At 38.8% G+C, this 7829-nt stretch overlaps 1 pseudogene; it reads right to left on the bottom strand.

Moving 5' to 3' along the window:
* Positions 1–290: 290 nt before the first annotated feature.
* LOC118729545 lies at positions 291–5860 on the bottom strand (annotated as a pseudogene).
* Between the last annotated feature and the right edge of the window lie 1969 nt (positions 5861–7829).

Here is a 7829-nt window from a genome sequence, read left to right as displayed (position 1 = left end):
GGTAAGGACTCTAAGAACAGAATCTTCAACTGGATGTGGAGACAAGGAACGTGTGTTTGGAATTGATTGAAAGTTTCTGTAAGTTGGGCACAAAATATTGACCTAGATTCACCTACAGTTCTCTTTCTGGACAGATTATCAAAATCAAGAAGTAGCATTTATAGTTCCTCTTTTGCTTTTCTTATCCTAAATCTTGAACTGTGTGTGTGTGTGTGTGTGTGTGTGTGTGTGTGTGTGTGTGTGTTTGTGTTTAGTTTTGTTTTTTACAACAATAAACATCTCTACATGATCTAAGGTGAGGGGCAGGAGGATTTATTTGCCTTTCTGGGCCTTGAGTTTAACCACAGATCCTTGCCCTCCAGCACACAGCCATCTGTGTGGCCACGTTAGCCTGGTCTCACAGAGATGCACGCAGAAGCTTGCCTGCTGCCACTGCTCCTCGAGCAGACTGCTAAGCTGGGCATTCCTTTTCCTTTCGTTACATTTCTCCTGAATTTTCTTGTGTTGTGTTTAGTTTAAAATCTCTTCCTCCTCAGGAGTCAGCGTGGCCCCTCTCTGTGGCCCAGAGGCAGTGCCCGGTGGGACTCATACCTCTGTTGGTTCCGTGCTGTCAGTGAGCACGATGCAGGTCTGCACCAGGCTCTTGGGGTGTCTCCCTTCATCGCTGGATGCATTGTAGACATCAGCGATCCTTGCTCTGCACGTACAACACTCTGAGCCCCAGAAGTTGCCCACGCCCAACCTCAAAGCTCAATATTTCTGTTGCTCCCACACATAGGCTGTTTGTATGAGGCAGGGGCCAACCTTAGTGCTGGCAGCAGGACACCTCTGCTCATATTTTTATTTCTTGCAGTAGGACTTTCTCTTGCCCCCAGTCTTATGGTGCTTGTGCCAGTTGTTTCTGTGGCTCGGTGCCCACTGGAAAGTATTTGGAACTTCTAATTACATCATTCCACAAATGACTTCTGATTTCTCCCAGTCTTCAGCAAAAATTTTAGGATACTGGTGCCTAACCTGACTCTTCTACTCTCTCCCTTTATCATCTTTATCAGTTCATTGTCAGCTCATTGTGACTCCTCCCTCTCTCATATCCCTAACCTAGGAGAGCAGATTTGGCTACTTGTTCCCTGAATATCCATTCTCTACTCATTTCTGAGCCCAAACTAATTGGAATCAGTAATGTGCCCAGCTAACAGATTGTACTTCTTAGCATCCCTTGTGGCCAGATACAGATATCTGAGTACATTCTGGCAAGTAGGATTAAGTAGACATTTTTGGTAAGGATTTTAAGGAAAGCTTCTTTAAAAAGTTTTAAGCTGTTAAGAAAAATCAGATATTCCTGTCTATCTTTCCTTCTTTCCATGTTGAGATGTAGATGCCAACTCTGGGTGTCCAGTAGCTGTATTGGAAGGAATGTGACCTTGAGGATAGAAGCCACATGCAGAAGATGGTGAAACAGTAAGGGGAGGACCCTGCAGAGATAACTTAGCAGCCCCGGACTTCTTACCTCTGGATTTATTTTACATGAGGAAGAATTAAGTTCCTCCCTTGGAGGCAGCTCCCAGTTCTAGTGTCTGTTTCAAGCTACCAACACAATTCTTAACTTATATACTGAGAGGGTGGAAAGTGATCTAACACCTCCATGGATATCAGAGAGGCACCTCAAGCTCTTGTTTATAGAAATATAGAGTCATTTCTTACTCAGAAATATAGTCTATCCTTTCAGAATCCTAGATTTTCCTGATGTCCTCCCTGGAAATAATTTTACTCTCCTGAATATGGTGTTTGCAGGAAGGTGCTCCTGAATTTCTGTGTTACATACTAGAATTGCATAGGCTGCTACAATGACTGTCCAATATATAGCAATGCTTAATTTGGGATCTAATTAAGCATTGTTACATATACATGCATATGAATTGTTATTATGCTGTAATTTAAAAGCAATCCCCCATGTTTTTCTGTGATGGAAATATCCCAAATAGTGAAAGCTACTAGAGTGCCCATGTTTCTCCTGGGACTGAAAGTTAGCACCTGGAAGGCATACAGAATCAATGAGGGCAAGACAGGGGCTTTTGGGAGGTGGCAGAAGAGTAGGAATCAGCTCCAGTTGCCCTTTACCTTTTCCCTTCCTGGAACCGATTGCTCCAGTTTTATTCTGATAACGAAGAAGTCAGTGAAATTTCCTACAGGAACCACAAAACCCAAAGAAAGCACTTCATACCCTCTGATTTAGGGATCCAATACAGCAGTGATCTCTGGTATGTTTCAGATGGCCATAATTTCTCCTTGTTATAACACTAGATGCCCAGTTTGGCAGAATCAGCAATCACTAAGAGACAAATGCAAGCCTTCAATTCCAACACAGTAAGCACTTTGAGGTGTTGAAACTTGTGTTTTTTCACAGTTCTGCCAAGAATAATTAAGTTGCTAAGTAGTCTAACACTTAAAAGTAATTCATGCTCCCCAATAACCTTTTCTGTTAAGTAATGGACATTAACAATGGACAAAAATAATTAGAAGCATTCTTTTAAGATTGAGAGAAGCCCATAGGATATATTATATATAGGATATATATAGGATATATATAGTTTACATATATATAGTATGTAAACAGTTTGTTTTGGTTTGGCTCTCATCATCATACATATTTGTTAATACCCACAATCTCAGGATCAGACTTGACAATTATTTGGTCTCAAACACGCTGTCCAAAGCCACTTGCCTTGGGTTACAGTGCACTAGTCTCTGCCAGTGAAGTTCTTTAATGTGAGGAGGTTTCAGTATGTCTATATTTTGTCTTATTATTATTTGTTGTGTGTGAACCACTTATGATAGTAAGTGCCTGAGAGCTACCAGATAAAGAAACTGAGAAAGTTTGGTATCCTTTCACTAGGAGCTCTCTAGTTTTTTATTTTGTTTTGTTTTTATTTTAAGCAATGTAATCTTTCAGGGTTCTGGCTTGAGACTGGCAAACCAATATTCTTCTGCATTCTATTGACCAGGGCACATCACAATGTAAATCCAGGTTCAAGGAATGGGGAAGTAGATTCTTTTTGAAAATGTTCTTATGTTGCCGAAGCTGATTTGGCTCAATGGTAGAGCTTCAGTCTGTGGACTGAAAGGTCCCAGGTTCGATTCTGGTCAAGGGCATGTACATTGGTTGCAGGCACATCACCGCTAGGGGGTGTGCAGGAGGCAGCTGGTCGATGTTTCTCTCTCATCAAAGTTTCTGGCTCTCTATTTATCTCTCTTCCTCTCTGTAAAAAAATCAATAAAATATATATATTTTTAAAAAAAAGAAAATGTTCTTATGTTTATTGATTTGAGAAAGAGAGAGGAGAGAGAGAGAGAGAGAGAGAGAGAGAGAGAGAGAGAGAGAGACATTGACCAGTTGCCTTCTGCATACACCTCAACTGTTGATTAAACTGGCAACCTAGCTATGTGCCCCAACCTGGAATTGAGCCCCCAACCTTTCAGTCTACAGGACAATGCTCCAACCAACTGAGCTACCCAGTAAGGGTAGGAAAATAGACTTTTAATGGGAGTAAGTTCAAAGCTTCACTGCCAAGGAGACGAAACAGGGAGACACAAACCACTGTGCCTGCAGTCAATCTGCCCAGTGAGTAGCACTAGGCACCCAGGGAGCAGGTGGAACCTGCATGTATTCCAGCAGAGCAGTCAGGAGACATTCCCTGAAGGTGTGACTTATTTTGAATCAAAGTTGCCATTGAAAGAGTGAAAATAAAAGTCAGGGGAGGGGCAGGCAATTCAAGGCAGAAAGAGTGACCTAAGTGGGACAAAGTCAGGATGCAAAACTTTTTGAGAATTATACTATTTGTGATGGGCAAATAACAGAAAGAACCACAAACCGATTTTTAAAACACAGCCAGCTTTTTGTGTAATTGGGAAAATTTACGTTCTCTCAATAAAATAAAATTTTTTTCTTTCTTTTTTGATTCTTTTGTTACCTTATTTGATTAAAAAGCTGAAGGTTTTCCTTTCCCACTGACATGCACAGGAATAGGAAAACATGCCCTGAAAGAATGTAATTTTGGACTTTCAGTATACATGGAAGTGTCTTCTTGACAGAGTTGTCTTTACAGATACATTTGAAGGACTAATGAACACTTCTCATCCTGAGATAGCTCAGAAGGAAACCATTGAGAATGAATGACATGTGGATAGATGGCTGTCAATCAATCTGTACAGAAAGCAATTTTCTGAATGTCAGAGGATGGGAAAGAAGACCAGAAGGGATTTGAAAAGAGAAGGACTCATTTCAAGACATGAATATAATTTTCAAAATATTCAATCTCATGAGAGGGAGAATGAAGAAAATTCTAACAGTCATTAACACAGAACTACAGGACAAACATGCAAGAGAGAAATCAATGAAATGATTAGTCTCAATGAAATTTCAAAAAGTCATTCAATTCCCATTGTTATCTATTGATTCCTTAGGTCTTATGATATTACACAATTTTAAAAAAATCTTAGTTTTCATCTCTGCATACAAAATATTAATTTCTTAGGTAATTAAATATTGTCTAGAAACCAGATTAATTTGTCATTTGTTATAAATGACAGCACATGAGTTTGGAAGACTAGCCAGAACTGGGATATTTTCATAATTATAGGACAATATTATTGTTGTGTTTTATTTGTTTGTGTTGATAAGTTTCTTTTAGGGTTTTAGCATTCCATGTCTGGCATTTCCTCCTGCCAGCTAGCCTCACCTATTTCTTTGGCATACCGCTAGTATTTCACTGAGAGTAATTCAAGTTTATTTTTTCCTAGATGAAGCCTTTTCTGTCTCTGCAAGACCTCTCTATCCAATTCCGCAGAACCAAATACCTTCAATGGGAGCACTAAACTTGATACCAGTCTCTAATATCTGTTATCACAACATGTTCACCTGTTAATGTCTGCCTTCACCATTAAACTGCTCTTTTCAATGGTAAAATGTATGTTTTCTTAATCTTTGTGTTCTCCCTTCATATAATGATGACATAGCAATTGCTTGATAGTTAAGTAAGCTATGAATAAATGATGAGTGGCTCTCAACTGTTAATGCAGTTTTGAAAGATACATGCTTTCATACAAAAAAATAATAAAAAGTACCTATGAACTTAGATTTCTTTTTATTTATTGTTTATAAAACCACTAGAAGCCCAGTGCATGTAATTTGTGCACTTGAGGGGGGTATCCCTCAGCCTGGCCTGCACCCTCTTGCAGTCTGAGAGCCCTCTGGAAGTCCCCTGGGGATCAAGCCTAAGCTGTCAGTCAGACATCCTTAGTGCTGCCGTGGAGGTGGGAGAGGCTCCCACCACTGCTGCTGCACTCACCAGCTGTGAGTTTGGCTTCTGGCTGAGCAGCACTCCCCCTGTAGGAGTGCACTGATCACCAGGGACAGCACCTGCATTGAGCATCTGCCTCCTGGTGGTCAATGCACATCATAGCGACTGGTTGTTTGGTTAATTTACATATTAGCCTTTTATTATATAGAATTTCACACCCCTTATTATTCAATTGAGACAACAACCATATCATCCTCATTTTAAAAGTAAGAACACATGGATCCACAGTGGGTTATGTGACTCCATAAATGAAAATGCCAACAATCAGCATAGCCACGCACTCCATGTTGTACACTGTTCAGGGAAATAGCAACTAAAATGTGACAGCAGTTCTGTAATTAACATTTTGTAACATAAAGTTTGGGTTACTTTTTTTGGGGGGGGGGGCGGTGGATGGATTCATTTCTCTTAAGTATAAATAAGGGAAGTAGACAAGGTGACTCCTGAGAGCCCTTAAATTCTAACTTATGGAACCTACTCACAAATTCATTAAAACTCTGCATCTCGGCACCACATTATATGACCACCAGATGGCGATGCAGCTTAACTCAGTGCCCAGGTCTCCAACCCCAGCATCTGAGGAAACAGTGTTCAGGGCAATTTCCCTGCAGTCAGAAGTTTTAAAAAAATAGATATTCTATCATAATCGAGAATTCACCATTTCCCTTCCAAATGTGACTTTGTGAACTTTCCTTAAGTAGAAAGTGTTTTAGGATGCCAGCCATTCATAAACACAAGCCAGAGGAACTATCAACTCGAGGCCAGTGCTAGAACACAGATAAGAAGGAACTCCTGTAAATGACTGAAAACAAAGTACAATACCCATGCCAGATCAAATAACTGTAAACATGAAAAAAAAAATCAAGACTGTGGATCTTTATTAGATTCTATACTTCATTATTTCAGACACCAGGTTTGTCCAATTTTGAATTCTCCAAAAATATACAGTGCATAAATGTATCTACTAGGAGTAAATTGATGTACCTGGGGCTAAGGAGGAGATAGTCATCTTATGTTGGAGTTCACAATCAGAATCAGACATTCAGTCTCCATTTACTGGATACTGTCTGTGCCACGCTCTGTGCTAGGTCTCAGGAAAACAGAGGTAATCATGGTTACTGTTATTTATTGATTGCTAACTGCCAGCAACTATGCTCAGCAGCCTAATATTTAACTTCCTAAATCCTTACAACACTACATATGAAGGGTTATTATCCCCTTTTTAGAGATAATTAAAAGGAGGCTGAGAGAGATTAAGAAAAATGCTAAGGTCACTACCAATACAGGAGGACAAATATATGTCAAAAAACATAACAGATATATTCCAGACAGTAACTAGAAAGGCAGGTGGAAACTTTCAGGTCACAACACTTATTCTTGTCTTGATCCTTTAAAATCACTTACACTGGTTCAGATTAGGAAAAAAGTAGCATTTCTGATTTGTCTCACATTACCATGGCCTACCAATTCCTCATGGATGTGTGGTTTTAGGCTGACATATTTGGTGATTCTTAATCCAGAAAATGTTATTTCCCCATAGTTGAAACTATTGCCACTATACCAAACCCCGGAAAATATTATTTTATTGGCAAGACTTTTCCAACTTATTCTGAGACTAGAAAAATATGTAAAGAGACAAGTTGCCAGGGTGGTGTAAGATTCCCTTATCCCAGGTTTGATTTAGGTCTGTGTAAAAACATAGACATTTTTAAAAGTTTATATTCCTTCTACCAAGTTGCATAGATTACTTTTAAGTCTGCTTTAAATGTAAATGCTTCCTTTTGTTAATATGTGCATATATTGTGTGTATATATATATATATATATATATATATATATACACACACACACAAGAAGTTTGAACAAAAGTAGTTTACAGTAGTTTATCTGGAAAATAATATAATAATTAATAAATAATGATACAAGAATAAACTTTGTGTGTTTCATGTACTCAAAATTGTAAACCTACTTTTGCCCCACCATTTATATTCTCATATCTCTAAGCTGAAAGAAACATTTCTGGAAGCAAAGAAGGAAGAGAACAAGAAAAGGTATTTTTGCTCATGGCTCATAATATAAAATTGATTGAGAGTTCCATAACATGGAACATTACAGAACTAAAAACACATCACATTTTTTATCACAAGCTAAAATAGGAGGAACAAATACAATCAAACAACCTCTACTCACAAAGGTGGCCCTTTTTATATGCAAACTGGTGGCCAAGATTGCTTATGAGAGTATGTATCCATCTCCAAGGCTAATTTTTTCAAATTACCTCAAAGTAGAGGACATTAAACCAAAGAACAGAGGTTGGGCAGAGCTAAGAACCAATGTCTAGGACATAAACATTCTTGAAGATCGAAAATATTCAATTTTGGCTTTGCTTGTCGACTTAAAGTCTATTGTGGAAGAGAATACCAATCATTTCTCAGTATGTCTTCCTCCTTTATTCCTCTTAGTAATAAAAGCC

The sequence above is a fragment of the Pipistrellus kuhlii genome, unplaced genomic scaffold, assembly GCF_014108245.1.
Source record: "Pipistrellus kuhlii isolate mPipKuh1 unplaced genomic scaffold, mPipKuh1.p scaffold_m20_p_3, whole genome shotgun sequence".
In the NCBI taxonomy this organism is placed as follows: Eukaryota; Metazoa; Chordata; class Mammalia; order Chiroptera; family Vespertilionidae; genus Pipistrellus; species Pipistrellus kuhlii.
Note: the sequence above shows the minus strand (reverse complement) of the source record. Positions and strands in the feature narration are given on the sequence as shown.